This window comes from Lissotriton helveticus, chromosome 2_1, assembly GCF_964261635.1.
Source record: "Lissotriton helveticus chromosome 2_1, aLisHel1.1, whole genome shotgun sequence".
Taxonomy (NCBI): domain Eukaryota; kingdom Metazoa; phylum Chordata; class Amphibia; order Caudata; family Salamandridae; genus Lissotriton; species Lissotriton helveticus.
In genome coordinates, this window is record NC_136059.1 from 237,387,348 (window position 1) to 237,401,422 (window position 14,075).

At 44.8% G+C, this 14,075-nt stretch overlaps 1 protein-coding gene across 2 annotated transcripts in view; it reads left to right on the forward strand.

Moving 5' to 3' along the window:
• SETBP1 (SET binding protein 1) overlaps positions 1–14,075 on the forward strand; it is a 286,687-nt gene that overhangs the window by 553 nt on the left and 272,059 nt on the right. The window contains exon 1 of one of the 2 annotated variants that reach the window (XM_078674736.1): positions 130–769. The exons of the other annotated variant lie outside the window; for it this stretch is intronic. The gene's annotated coding sequence lies outside the window, so the exon portion shown is untranslated. Of the gene's footprint in view, positions 1–129; positions 770–14,075 lie in introns of those variants that run through there. 2 annotated transcript variants of the gene reach the window in all.

A 14,075-nucleotide genomic window follows, 5' to 3' on the forward strand; every position in this document is an offset into this window, starting at 1 on the left:
CCGAGGCTGTTCGGCTGCCCCTGGGAGGGTGCTCGTTAATCCCTGTTCAGAGAGGGAACAACAGTCCAGCCGCCACCCCGCTCCTTGGATCCGATTCATATAGAAGAAGAAGAAAAAAATCGGGGGGGGGGGGGGGGGGGCTCCGCTGTCCCGGATACCACCGCCGACAGCTCCCCCTGCACCGCGAGGGTTTTCGGGGCGCATTGATTTTTTCCCCCCTCCGCCAGCCGCGTCCTGCTCTTTCCCCGCGCTCTCGCTCGCTCTCTTTTCCCTCCTTGGCGCTCCGGGACTGGGAGCCCGGGCTGGGGAGGAGGCGGAGGAGGAGGCGGTGGAGGTGGCGGGGGAGCCTGCGGAGCAATCACAGGCAGTCCAGCTCTGATTAAACTGCAGTCATCAGCGAAACCTCCCTCTCCGCCACTGCGAAAAACCCCAGGAGCCGGCGCGGGGCGGGCGGAGCGCGGCCCCGTGCAGCCTCCCCACCCCGGCCACCCGGCCACCGAGCCCGCAGGCAACCCCTGGATCTCCGGGCGGATCGATCGAGCGCCCCGGCGCCTCCTCCGTGTGAATCTCTGGCTCCTTCAGCTGCAGGAGACGCCATTTTCCCCTTGGTTTTTTTTTTCCTCCGCCTGGTTCTTCTCTTTTTGACAGATCCCGGGAATGGCAGCGCCGCGTCGCCCCGGGGGTTCCCTGCTCGGACGCTTCCTCTAAGGCCCGGGCTGAGGCGGGGTGCTGACCGGGATGTGGACTGATGCCCGCCGCCGGGACATGGGTTAGTAAATGCCCCCTTTTGCGACTGCTGCCTGCGGCACGCGTGTGTGTGTGTTTTTTTACCCCCTTGAACCAAAAAGTTAACGCGATTCCTTCTCATTTTCCAGCGCGAGAGCTTGGTGCTCCGAGTAAGTAAAGGGGGCGCTTTGCTCTGGGGGTCTGGCGTGGAGTACTGTGTGTGTATAAGTGCATTGGCGATGGACAGGGGCATAGGGGGGTCATCTGTGTATCCTTCTTGGTAACTTGCTTTACGATATAGATTGTGTAACATTTTATTTCCATGTCTCATATGCAAACGTTTTGTAATGTAACGTGCAGTGTGCTGCTTGCATTTGCGAATCTGTAACCAGGTGACATTGAAAGGACACACAATTACACTCTCGCTTCAAAAACCTACGAGTGCTTTTTCTGAGAGCTGGTGGAGTGGTTTTCCACATTTTGTTATGTGTTGACATTTGTGATTACTGCGCACACCTGGCTCGCCTTGTGCGAGGCAAGGTGACGTTAAGGACTGCAAGTGCCCATTGCACAATCGGTCATGGGGTCTGTACGCGGTCAAAAGGGGGCGTTAATGTTTCTCTTCAGGGGAGAAATATCTGTCAAGGGAACTTGTCTCTGGGCAGACGATAACACCCACACAACACCGCCATAAATACCACGCAGACCATCTCAAACACAGACAGCACACTCACAGAAAAACATGTAAAAGCACACGCAGATTCCCACACGAGACGCCTGGAAAGCACACCAACACTTCGGGACCTTCTCCCACACAAAACGCATACATTTAGAAATACACTAACAGTACAAGACGTGCGCACCCCGCGCGAAAACTGTATCGCTCAAACCTGCCCCCATCCTCGCCACACAGATAAACATGCCTCGGCCCCGTTTCGCCACGCACAAGCCCCTGTTTGGGCTTGCACTGGGCTCTCTGTAAAGGCTGTTTGAAGAGAACCAGAAAACACAATGTTGTTGCCGGGATCATGTTCACAGGGCTCTGCCGGAGCCACTGACCCGCCACCGGCTGTCAGATACGGCTCAGGCGCTCCAGGCATGTGTTTTAAAGCCGCCCCCTCAGAGAGCCACCATTCCCGGGGTGGGGGCACGACTGGATAGACCACGCTTAGCAGCTGAATGCATGTTGACAGTCTCAAAGGGCTGGAAACCTAACTTCTGGAGGAAGGCTCCATGGTGGACAGAAAGGCATGGACTGTGGTGATGACGCAGGCTGTGGAGAGTGGTGGGGTCGGGGGTCACTGCTCTGTTCTTTAGCAGGGACTTGATCCCTTTACCTCGGAGTGACCTGGTCAGTGTGCTTCTGATGGCCCCTGTGATGCTTCAGTGCTTGATCAGACAGTCAGTCGGCCTCAGGGGTGACATCTGAGCCCCGCTGCGTGTTAGTCAGAGCCCCAAGTCCCATCCCACATGTTTATGGTGGAGTAATCGGCCATATTCGCTCGGATTTCCTCATTACGGCTCCTGTTTGGCAGAAATAAATGTGTTACAACCGGTAATGAGGACACAAATTCCCTCCATCAATCACCCCTCCCTCCAAAGCGGAACCGTTTATTTCATTTGAGTGCCCCAGTCATTGTGATTGTTGCAAGACAGCTGAGATGCAACCGCACCAGCCTGATCACCAAAATACGCAGCGCTTTCAGTGGCGTTGCTGTTCAGTTAACTGATACTGCACCTCTGGGGTAGCCCACACCACCTCTTCTTTACATCCAGTTCATCGGTGATTCCCCGAGCTTTGGCCCTCTGAGGGACCTCAGAAACCTATATCATCTAGCCATGTTATTTTTTATTGAGTTCATTAGCAGGTGTCGAGGTCCTGTATTTTTTGGCTGGACTTGTTCCGCATCGAACCTTGCTTTGCAAACCCGCAGCATTAAATTTATTGAAGTTGAGCGTTCTTAGCTAGGAAGACGCTGATCCTGGTAGTCCTCAGTTGTCTAGGGAAGTAATCGTTTGATCCCTTTGGTATTGACACAGGGCTTTGAGAAGCAAAGGGCTGCTACGGACTCCTGTGCGGTGTTTGATATTATTCGACACAGATACCGTATAAGCTTTATTGATTTAGCAGCCTCAGAGAGCGGATGGAAATCCTACCGCGTCCATGGTTAGAGTGATGCTCTTCAGCCGTGATGTCACACATTCATCCCTCACAAGAGCATCTTGAGGCACCCGAACAAGGGCATGTAATAGGCCATTTAATGGAGAAGGTAAGTAGCCTTTCAGTAGCCACACAAGTCTTCCAAGCCTTCATTGAATGTCTTTACCTGTACTCCAACATACAGCATTCCACAAAGTGTAAATCTCCAGCCTCTCTCAAATTCAGTTCTCAATAAAGTTCAATGTTCTGTTTTGATGTAACCTCTGACCAGACATTTCATTTAAGATGCTCAGCAAAGAATTGGAATACCATAATCCCAAACAAAATTGTCTTGGAAGAGCTGTCAGTCCCATCTCTGTTCACCGCAGTAAATTGTAAGAGATCTGAAAGGAAAAAGTTCTAGGCAATCCTCATAGGAGAAATCCGAAAGTAATTATTTTCAGCTACATTTTGCTGAGCATATTCTCACAACGTTGTAATTGCTTTGCGAGGACGAAAGTTGAGAAATGCACTGGGATTGGTGATCCCTCTTGCATCCCCTTGGAGGCACTGGCTGTTAGATTTACCACAAGAGCTTAAAATGCCAACCTTTTTTTTCCTGTAGACTCTGAGTTTAATTGAAAACAGGATTCTATTGAGATGCAGTTGTGCCAAGAATCTGCTCTCCCTGTAACCTGGGATGAGAAATGGGTAATTTGGCCGAAGGAATTGGAGTTTCTAATCTTTGTTTCTTATCGCAAGGGACTTAAGACTTACATTATTGAAGCATTATCGTCTAAGCAGGATGTATTGGCTGGAATCCATGAAAAAGTGCTTGATGCCTTCCATTGCAGACCTGAGTCGGTAGTATAGTGTTTGACTGGTGAATTATTACACTCCATAACTAGTCTTCAATTTTCCAATAGCGTCTTATAGCATGGACCGTGATTGCAGTTCTGTGGTACTCAAAGTTGATATCATCCCTTCATGTTAGCTTGCTAAGTTGAGCACTTAACATTGATTACCTTTTTAATAGCTCAGCAACTCTGTGGTTAGCACGCTGCAGCCATTACAGCCTTTCATAGCTCATCATAGCTAGAAAGAGTACCTGTAGTGATTTATTTTTTATTTTTTGTTTCCGTTGAAACTTAAACGGATGACACATTATACTTTTACCAAAAGTGTTGACTGACCTGTTCTTGTAAACCAATTTCTGCTTCTTTTACAACTCCCTAAGCACATGCTTACTAAGCACACACTTGATTTTGTTGCAGGTAGGTTGTGTTGAGCCTAAACAAGTTGTTGGTAGCCTTTGGAAAGTGAACATTGTTATTGACATTGTTTCTGGTATGGTCCTCTCCTGAAGTTGAGTCAGTTTTCAGTAATCTGTTTGTATAGATACCACTAGCTGGTGGGCTGGAGAATCAGTTCTTGTAGAGTTTATTTTGCCTTGCCTGTTCATATATATTTTTTGTCAGTGTTATAGAGGGGAAAATAACAACTTGGCTGATGCTTGTGCATGCACACACACTGTGTTCAACCAGGAATTCTTTTTCAAAAAGCATAATAAACACCATTCCAAGATGGCTGCCCAGTGTGCAGTATATCGCATAGGTGAGACGTTTGGCTTTTGACAGTGCTTGTTGTTTATGTCTGCAACTTCTTTTCTTTTACTCTATTTGTGCTATATTTGTGTTAAATTATTTTTGAAGTTGCATAGAATGTGTGGCTGCCTCATGTTTGGAACAGCGGGCTATGCCTTGGTACACATACTTATGAGCTATTTGGGTGTCTACGAAGAGGTATGTCTGAAGAAACCAGGACTTTTGCTACTCCTTGTACAAATCTGTGGTGCAGCCATATCCATAGTTTAGTTTCTGTCTGACTTCTTGGGGTGAGGTATGTATAGCAGAGCTGTGTTTTTATGTTAGCAGTGTAGTGTTTTGAGCACAGGGTCTTGAAATATTTAAAATCTTGAACATGCTAACATAGTCCCTGAGATCCAGCACTTGACCTCCCAATGCTACAGTCCTGGCTGAGAGACATTCCCCTTTGTTTACAAAATCAATGAGACCTACTAGCCAATCTCTATTCACAGTGGATTAATAGCTACCCAGTGGTGAAACCTGAGCCGGTAGCACTACAAAATGTTCACTACATTATGTTCACTACATTTACAGAACATAAGAGGTGTATTTGTAGAGCGCATATTCACTAGCAAAAAAAGACCTTTTGCATTAGTAATAGATAAAGGCATCTACCCAAATATTTTATTGAACATGGTAGGTTGATGGCACAAAACTCTGAGTGAACCTGCCGGGATCCAAATATATGACTGCAGGCTCAAGCACAGGTGCGTGGAGAGAAGGTGTTACTCCACTGAGACATTACGAACTTGGGACTTTTATAGCCTATACAAGTAAATGTCAGCAGAGGCATCCCTGTAACCAATCCCATCACTGGTGAGGTACTGCATCTGTATCTAGAGTATATAGGTAGCGGACTTCAGACGACTTTATGTACATGTGCCACTCTGTATTAGTATAGTCTTGTGTGGGATCTGATGGTGCATAGGAGAGGTACACCCAGCTGAATATGAGATGTTGTATTATTACTGTACACAGTTTTGTGAGGCTTCACCTAGATTCCAGAAATAAGTTATGGAATCCACAATTCCAGATGGAACGAGGCAGGGTCGGTAGTCCAGAAAAAGCACAGTAAGGTGGCAAATGGGTTAAACCAGAAGTCCTGTAATGAGGCATTCAGTTGTTCAACATTGTAGAAACTTGAAGATGAGAATAGTATAGACCTTTCCATTCCAAAGGAAATTAATACAAATTGAAAGCATTTTTTTTAATTAAAATACTCTTAAAGTGAAAACGGTATTAGATGCAACTATTTCTATGAAATAGTTTTTTTTATTGCTGTTTTCTAATTAAATATATGTTAATACATTCTTTTAAGAAGATGTAGAATAGGTAAACCATATAGGTTAACTTATAGAGGGCTATGGAAGACAAAAGGAAGATGGTAAGGATTAGGATGTAGATGTAGACAGGCAGGGCCTGGCACATCACCTATCATGAGTTACTCTTATATTAAATCACATGCATGATGTCAAGCTCTTAATTTGCTTGCTCAAATACACAAAAATTTGTATGTGTGACCCAAAACCCTAACTGAGGCGACTGCCACCTCTTGAAGATTGATGATAGACTCTACCAAGTGAGTGTTTTCACGAACATGATTTCTGAATGTCTTTGACATGTAAAGACCCGGTTGCAGGCCTGTTATATTTTGCACTATGGTGTAATGGATTTTAATGGACCTCTCTTTTGATGCAGTCTTGCCGAAATTCTGCTGACCTGTCTGGCACCATCATTCGGAGTGTTAAACCTAGATCTAGAGTGATTCAAACTACATTTGACTGCTCACTTGCAGGCGGTGTTCATTTAAAACGTTTTGTGTATGGTTCCAGGGGCAATGCCCGAAGACCCACCGTGTTTATGATGGACTCTGACTCTCTGTGCCTATAACTTGTGATAAAACCGAGGTGCCAGTATCTGGCAAGTCATCAGACTGAAACTCTAGCTGGTGGTAATCTGACTTTGGATCACTTCCTGATCCAGCAACTTCTGCCCACAGTTTTGGCACTTCCTTTTACCATAAGCTCTTTTGTTGACAAATCCACTGACTTACATCCGTTTTGCATTGTTTTTATTTAAAGTTCCGCGTCAAAAGTGAAACTTTATTTTCCCACTACACTAGCATTAATGACACTTATTATTTTGTGACAGGACTACTGTAAATCTTTGTAGCTTGGTCTCACACTTTATTTTGAAACCAGACCGCAATGCATCCAAAATGCGTCCATCTGACTTGTCCTGGGCGCAAACGGGCAAACTTGTATTTCTGCTCATCTGAACTTGCTATAGTGGCTGTCACTGTGAAAGTGATACCTACTTCAGGCTCCTTATTGTTGCTATAAAGCGAGTCATGTTCTGCTTCTAGTTATCTGCAGAGACATGTGTTCAATGCAAAACTGATTGACCATTACCCTCTGGGTCTTCCAGTTCCTCTGGTGGGCTCAAGATTTTGCTGTGTGAGGCAAAGTGGTCCCAATCTGTCTGTGGCCACTCCTAGGCCTGGATCTCTTAGCCTTCATCTCTGTGTTAACTGGGCAGACTGTTTACTTTCTGCAGCATCAGTAATCGTATCTCTTTGCTATGGGTTAATCAGACGTGCACTTATTATTTTAAAAATCTAGCACCAGGGCACCCTGCCTCTGGTAATTGGTGGGATATTCAAGATGATTTCCTGCATTCAGAGCGTGTCAACTTAGGGCCTGGCCTTTTAGGGATGGGGAACCGCAGCTGTGTCAGTTGTCACTATGGTGCTGCGGTCCACTTTAGCAGCTGATGAAGTCCCACTAGGGCAAAAGACAAATTTATTCAGTGTGCTGCCAGGAGGGTTGGAACAACAATGGATTACTGGTGATGCCGGCCGCCTAGTTCTTAGTATGGCAGGGGTGAAAGGTCAAGATGGGCATGTTGAAAATGTGTGGCCTGCAAGAAAACCGGATTGTCCAGTGTTTGCAATGGATGGGGCTGGTGCAGGCAGTTCCAGGGAAGGGCCAAATAGAGAGCGGTGAAGTAAGAGCAGAGGGAGTGGATCCAGGCATTACAGGCATTGAGGAGGCAGAGCTCGTCTGAATTTGCCAAGTTATTATCGGCTACCTGGCGAACATGGCTGACACTCAAGCCGGCATGCAGTATGGCAAGCAAAATAAATGATGCTGCAGGAATTGATGGAGCAATGGCTACTTAAGTGACCTGGTACACACTGGATTGAGATAGGAAATTATTGTTTTATAGACACAAGTGGATTTTATCATCAAGAACGATACTCTTAGAGCTGTTAAGGTTTTTTTTTTCCAATTTGTATTCTAAGGCTTTTGTTTTTCTGACTGTGAGCGCATTAAAAGCTTCTAAAGTTGGAAGGGCTGATATACATTTTGAACTATTGCCATTTAAGGGTTTGAAACGTACACAATGAGATGGACCCTGTGAAGTATAGGCAAGCTGACTTACAGAGTCTTGGAAGGTCTGTAGTCAGAGTGACAGGGTCAAATGAGGCAGTGGGCCAAAACGTACCGCTATATAAAAGTAGTTGGAGGTTCTAATGCCAACCATGAAACAGTCAGGGCAAATTGTTCTAAATCTGTCTCATCAAATTGTTTTCTTAAATTAGCAGTGATAAAGATGCGCTTCCACCTGGTTATGGTCTAGTCAGTGTCGTGTGTGTTGGTCCTACTAATGGAAAGAACATTGGGCTGCTCTCTTCATAGAGAGTTGTGAGGTAAAACTGCCTGATTGTTGTTAGACTGGAGTATGCAGGCTACTGTAGAACAGCCTTGATCTGGGGTACACTGTGATTTGGCTGATTCAGGCAGACTGCATTTATTACTGTCTGTGGTGTATTTGTTTTTCTGTTGTTTATTTACATTATGCGTTCTTCGAGTTGATAGGTGTTTAGATGGTGTGGCCTGAGGTCTTGTCAAGGTGTTTGTGCTGTATGGGCTATTAGGTTTCCTCATTGCCTGTCAGGTTTTCAGACAAGCGTGTGAACTGGCATTAGTTATGGTGTTGAGGAGTTATGATGGCTATTTGCTGACTTGTCTTACTTTGTTTGGCGAGCGCAAGAGGTTCTGTTCTGTAGTTAGAAGTTTCTTCGTGGTTGTGAACATGGTGATAGCCAAACATATAGAATATAATTGCCTGTCTCCCTAAAATCTTTTATTAGTTGCACTGTGTGGAAATATTGTCTGATTATACTTGGCCCAGTAAATTGTAATCCCTATGCAAGCACCTGTTTGCTCAGGGATCACAAGTATAAATGGTGCTATGTTTATCTCACCTTGTAATTACTGGGTGCGATAAAGTCCACACCCCATTTTACATTTTGACAGGTCAAACCTGCTGGAATTTAAAGAGTGAAAAATATCTGGAAAAAATGGAACATGCAGATTGGGTGTGGTAAACTCGAAATTCCGCCTGCTATGACCCATTTTAAGGGCTAAGCTCCGTACAGGTTATTAATTATCGCCCCTGATCAATTCCACAACATATTGGTGTAGGATCTTTTCAGATAAAGTAATTATCCTTTCTGATTCCCAGAGCACTGATAACCCGTCCATAGGGCCCTGTTCACCAGCAATGCGGACGAGGGCCAGAGAGTAGTGATTACTCTGCAGAACCTGTCAACATTAAATGCCAATGAACTTATGAACTATTGTGCAACTAATATCGGAAATGATAGTCAGTCAGCCTTGGATGTAATATAGGGAAACAATCAGGTTGTATTCATTTCCTTTAAATAGTACAGGAAGAAATCCAGCCATGAACTTAATAAACTGAGTTTCCATTGTCTGACAAGTACTCTTGAAAAGGATCACGTAAGGTTCGTCCACTGGCTGCTTAACTTATTGTGATTACTTTTTTCGTACATATGAATTATCTTTTACAAGAAAAAAAAAAAAAAAATATATATATATATATATATATATATATATATATATATATATATATATATATATATATTGTTAGATGAATGGGTTCTTCTGCTATGACATAGCTGGCTCGACCGAACGCTTGGTTGTGATATCCATAGGATGCCTGATGTCATTGTTAACTGTGTGCTTGTTGTTTTGCCTAAAGAAGGTCTTCTTCTATTCGAAGCAAGTTGAGTTCCACTGAGCTCTTTGTATAAACTAAGTTATGAATTGCAACAACCATGTTTAAGTGTTTTCTGTGAGGTGTTAATGTGTGCCACCCATATACCAAAAGTAATTGTTAGCCGATGTGGCAAGCAGAATGGAGGTTGGCTGTTTTCTAGAAACATTTGGGTTCTTGCCTCAATTTATGTAGGTGTACTTTAAAGGCAGTAGGCTTCAAGAGCTGGTGTGTGGGATTTGATAATGTTGATTTGGAAGGTTAGGCAACAGAACTCAAGGTGTTTGTCAATAGGACGTAGCATCCAGCGGTTTTGCCAATAAGCATGTTTTGTGATGACTAGATGCTGTTAATGGTGGGAACCTGGGAAGAGGTGATTTTTGCCTTAGATGCTATACTAATTATTGGCCAGCTTAGAGAGTTGGTTGATCTAGCGCCTTCAATATGATGCTGTGGTTAGTGGTGGGCAATAGTCATGTTGACAGGCCCGCTGATACCATGAGCACTGCTGCTGAATCTGTGCAGCTATAGTGAACACCTTTAGAGCTGATGGATTACGATTTTTATTGAAAAGTGTTTTAGCAAGATAATCGTTCTTAACGTTTTCATGGCTTTGAAGTTCACATAATTGGTGGTAAATGGAGTGCTGGCGACCAAAAACGAAAAGGAAGTCTGATCACAACAAGATGTGGCAAGGCTGTTCTTAAGAAGGTCAAATATTGATCAACCAGGCAAGCCCTGCTGGTTGTGGTCCATGATTACACACGACGGATGGATGGCTTGAACCACATCGGTGTCTCTTCAGAGCTTGCTTTTAGCTGTTGATAAGTTATTACTGCATTAGCAAAATACTCCTTTTAAAGAGTTGTTTCAGCTGCTTCATCTCCGACACACAGGTTATGGAGGCGTAAAGTGTTGAAAGGTGAGCAATTGTAGGGTAGGAGGAATAAAAGCAGAATTTGGCATGAGGAGCCTGTGATTATAGCTTCTGTTAATGTTTGCAAAGAATGTATTGTGTGCCTAGAAGCTGCTTGCATTTAAGTTAGATATTTGAACAGACAGAAATAGTAGGGGAGCGATCCTTGGTTTACAACGCAGAGGCAGTGACATCCTCGGTAAGTATTGTTCTGCTTGGAACCGCTCTGGGTATTTTCTTCAGCTAGCCAATGGAGTTTATATGCACCAGGGCATCTTTGAGTTATGTTGCCCACCTTTGCGACTGATCGCTTCAAATTAAATTATTAACGGGAAGAGTCACAATTGGAAAATCAATGTATCAAAATTGTGTTCTGGATAAACAGACCATTTTGCACAAACTAAATGCCTTCCCTATGCAGCTGGTTTGAAATGCTCCCTTTTGTAATGGGAATTCAAGATAATTTTAAGGAAATCGAACTTTTAGTGATACCTCCAGTTTGTTGTGATGTTACTCTCATCAGCTGTCAAAATGGCTCAGTTAGTTAAGTGCTCCCCGATGACTTTTACTGTGATCTGCAGATCAAGAGTATGATTCTCAGTGAGACTAAACCACTCTTACATTTTTCCTAATACAGTCAATTGAGCAATAAATATTTAGAAAATAAGGCCATCAGTTATTCACAATAGCAGATATATAATATGATGTGCTATATCAAACCAATAGCTGTTGTCATTACTGTTGATTTCTAAGCAATGCTAGGAAAGGGAGCAAAAGTCTGGCTGTATCTGCAAACTTTTTAGGTGTCCAATCCAAAACTTGGTAGGTTGTAAAGTAAGTCTATGTAAAGCCTGAACATTCACTCCCTCTAAATGTAAAAACAAGAATAGACTGTGTTCCTGGGTTCAGCTGGAAGCAGTGCAGGGTTAATGGCTTCTAATCCACAGTACAAGAGTGATCTTTCTTTGGTACAAGTGTCATTTTGCCATGGATAGGCACAAACACCAGCGTTGAAGAGTGCCCAGGACATTCAGACTCCTTCTGCTTTTTCCTGAATGAATGGAACTCTTGCATGTTGTAGCTCTGCTAACTTATTCCCTTCTCTGCAGTTCTTGGTTAGGTGACGTGTGAGGCTGATGGTCCTGAAGCTGGTTCTGTGAGTACCGAGTCGGAAGGCTTCTCTCCAGCTAATGGTCCTTCTGAAGTTTTCTCAGTCACTTCTAGCAGGTGAATTGATTTGTCAGTATGAGATAGTGAGATTTTGATGTCAACTCGCGTCCTAAGAATAGTTACCACTACTGCCTGGCAGACCTCATGAGAATGAGCTTGAGGCTACTTCAGATAAGATCCAGATTGGGGTGGGAGTTGGTGATCACATGCCTCATCTGTAGTAGACTATAGCCTTTTGTTCATGGATTGGTTGATTGACCTAAGTAGAGTGGGAGGATGTGGATGCAGGTGCGTGGCTGTTTGATGATGCGTTTGGTCTTGAGGTACTGCAGTCAATTTTGTATTTAACAGTCTTCATAATCTTTGTACACATCACAACTCCAGGGCAGATGTGCTTCGGTCCAGGCATTTTCCGTCTTAGTGATATGTTGGTAGAGTTGAGTGTTATTAGCGTAGGAGTAGTAGAAATAGAGCAGATTTTTCTCGCCTGTGATCTACAGGAGAGATGCCGGTAAATGTGAATGCTTCTTTATTTTTATGCTTCCTGTCTACTCCCATGTTGACTACCGCAAGATTTTCTATATATTCAATTCACTCCATGAGTTTGTAGGGCGAATTCCCTCATCCCTCTGATTTAGCCTCTCTTCAAGGCATTTAGGATCAATAGATCGAGGTAAATAACATTCAGTTAAGAGACCAGTTCTCTGCAAGAACATTTTTCATCACTGTAAGGTGCCTTGACTTCTTGATTTGAATGCCTAACTTTTTCCTAGACTTATCCAGATCAGCAATAGCTTGCTTTTCCCATTCTTTGTGAACAGTTTCCAATTCTAGTTATTTAAGGTATGCCAGAAGAGTTCTCAGTTTATTCAGTAGGGATTAATATACCCTATAGCGAACAGGCAAAATGAATATAAATTATCTAGTTTATCTTTTGAGGTTTGGAGTGGGACAAAGACCATGTTTTCTCGTACATTACCTGTATAGTAGATAATTCCAAAAGTCACACAGTGCAATATCTTGAGTATCTTTTAAATACAATAAATATTCAATCAATCAATCAATCGGGGGGGTTTGTAAAGCGCACTACTCACCGTGAGGGTCTCAAGGCGCTGGGGGAGGGGAGGTGACAGCTCAGGATCAGTCGAAGAGCCAGGTCTTGAGGTTCTTCCTGAAAGTGTGCAGTGTTGGAGAGCGTCTGATGTTCAAAGGGAGCTCGTTCCATGTCTTGGCTGCGATGTGAGAGAAGGCTCTCCCGCCTGTTCTGTTCCTGCGGATAGAGGGGACCTATGCTAGGGCGAGGTCGGCAGAGGTTTCTCTTGGGTACGTGGAAGAATAGTCTTTTGGTTAGGTAGTTGGGTTGGATTTCGACCGGGAGCCAGTGGAGGTCTCGTAGGTGTTGGGTCATGTGCTTGTGGCGAGAAGTTTCTAGTACGAGTCTGGCGGCGGCATTCTGGATGGTCTGGAGTCTGTACAAGAGTGTTTTGTTGATACCGGCGTAGAGGGTGTTTCCGTAGTCCAGTCTACTGGTGATGAGTGCGTGGGTGACGGTCCTTCTGCAGTCACAGGGCATCCACTTGAAGGTCTTGCGGAAAGTGCAAAGGCAGTTGAAGCTGGTGGAGGCAACTGAGTTGATCTGGAAGTTCATGGGGAGGGAGGAGTCAAGGATGATGCCGAGGTTCTGAGTGTGGTCTGTAGGGGTGGGTGGGTTTCCTAGGGCGGAAGGCCACCAGGTGTTGTCCCAGGCAGAGGTGCGGGGACCAAGGATGAGGACTTCGGTTTTCTCTGAGTTTAGCTTCAGGCAGCTGTCCTTCATCCAGGCTGCCAAGTTCTTCATGCCTTCCTGGAAGCATAGTTTGGTGTCTTCTGGGTTCTTCGTGAGCGAGAGGATGAGCTGGGTGTCATCGTCGGCGGCGATGCTGAGACCGTGGGGTCTGAGGATGGCAGCGAGGGGGGCCATGTAGATGTCGAAGAGTGTGTGGCTGAGTGAGGATCCCTGGGGTACTCCGCAGATGATTTTCGTGGGTCTGGAGAGGAAAGGAGGGAGACGGATCCTCTCGGTTCTGTCAGAGAGGAAGGATTGGATCCAATCAAGGGCGGCTCCTTGAATTCCCACGTCGTGCAGTCTGGCTGCGAGTGTGCAATGTGAAACGGTGTCGAAAGCTGTGGAGAGGTCTAGCAGGATGAGGGCTGCGGTGTGTCCTTGGTTGAGTAGCATGCGGATGTTGTCGGTAGCGGCGAAGAGGGCAGTCTTGGTGCTGTGGTTACTGTGGAATCTTGACTGGGAGGCGTCCAGGATGGAGTTCTCTTCTATGAAGGTGGTCAGTTGGGCGTTTACGATTCTCTCTGACTTTGGCCGCAAAAGGGAGGAGCGAGATGGGCCAGTAGTTTT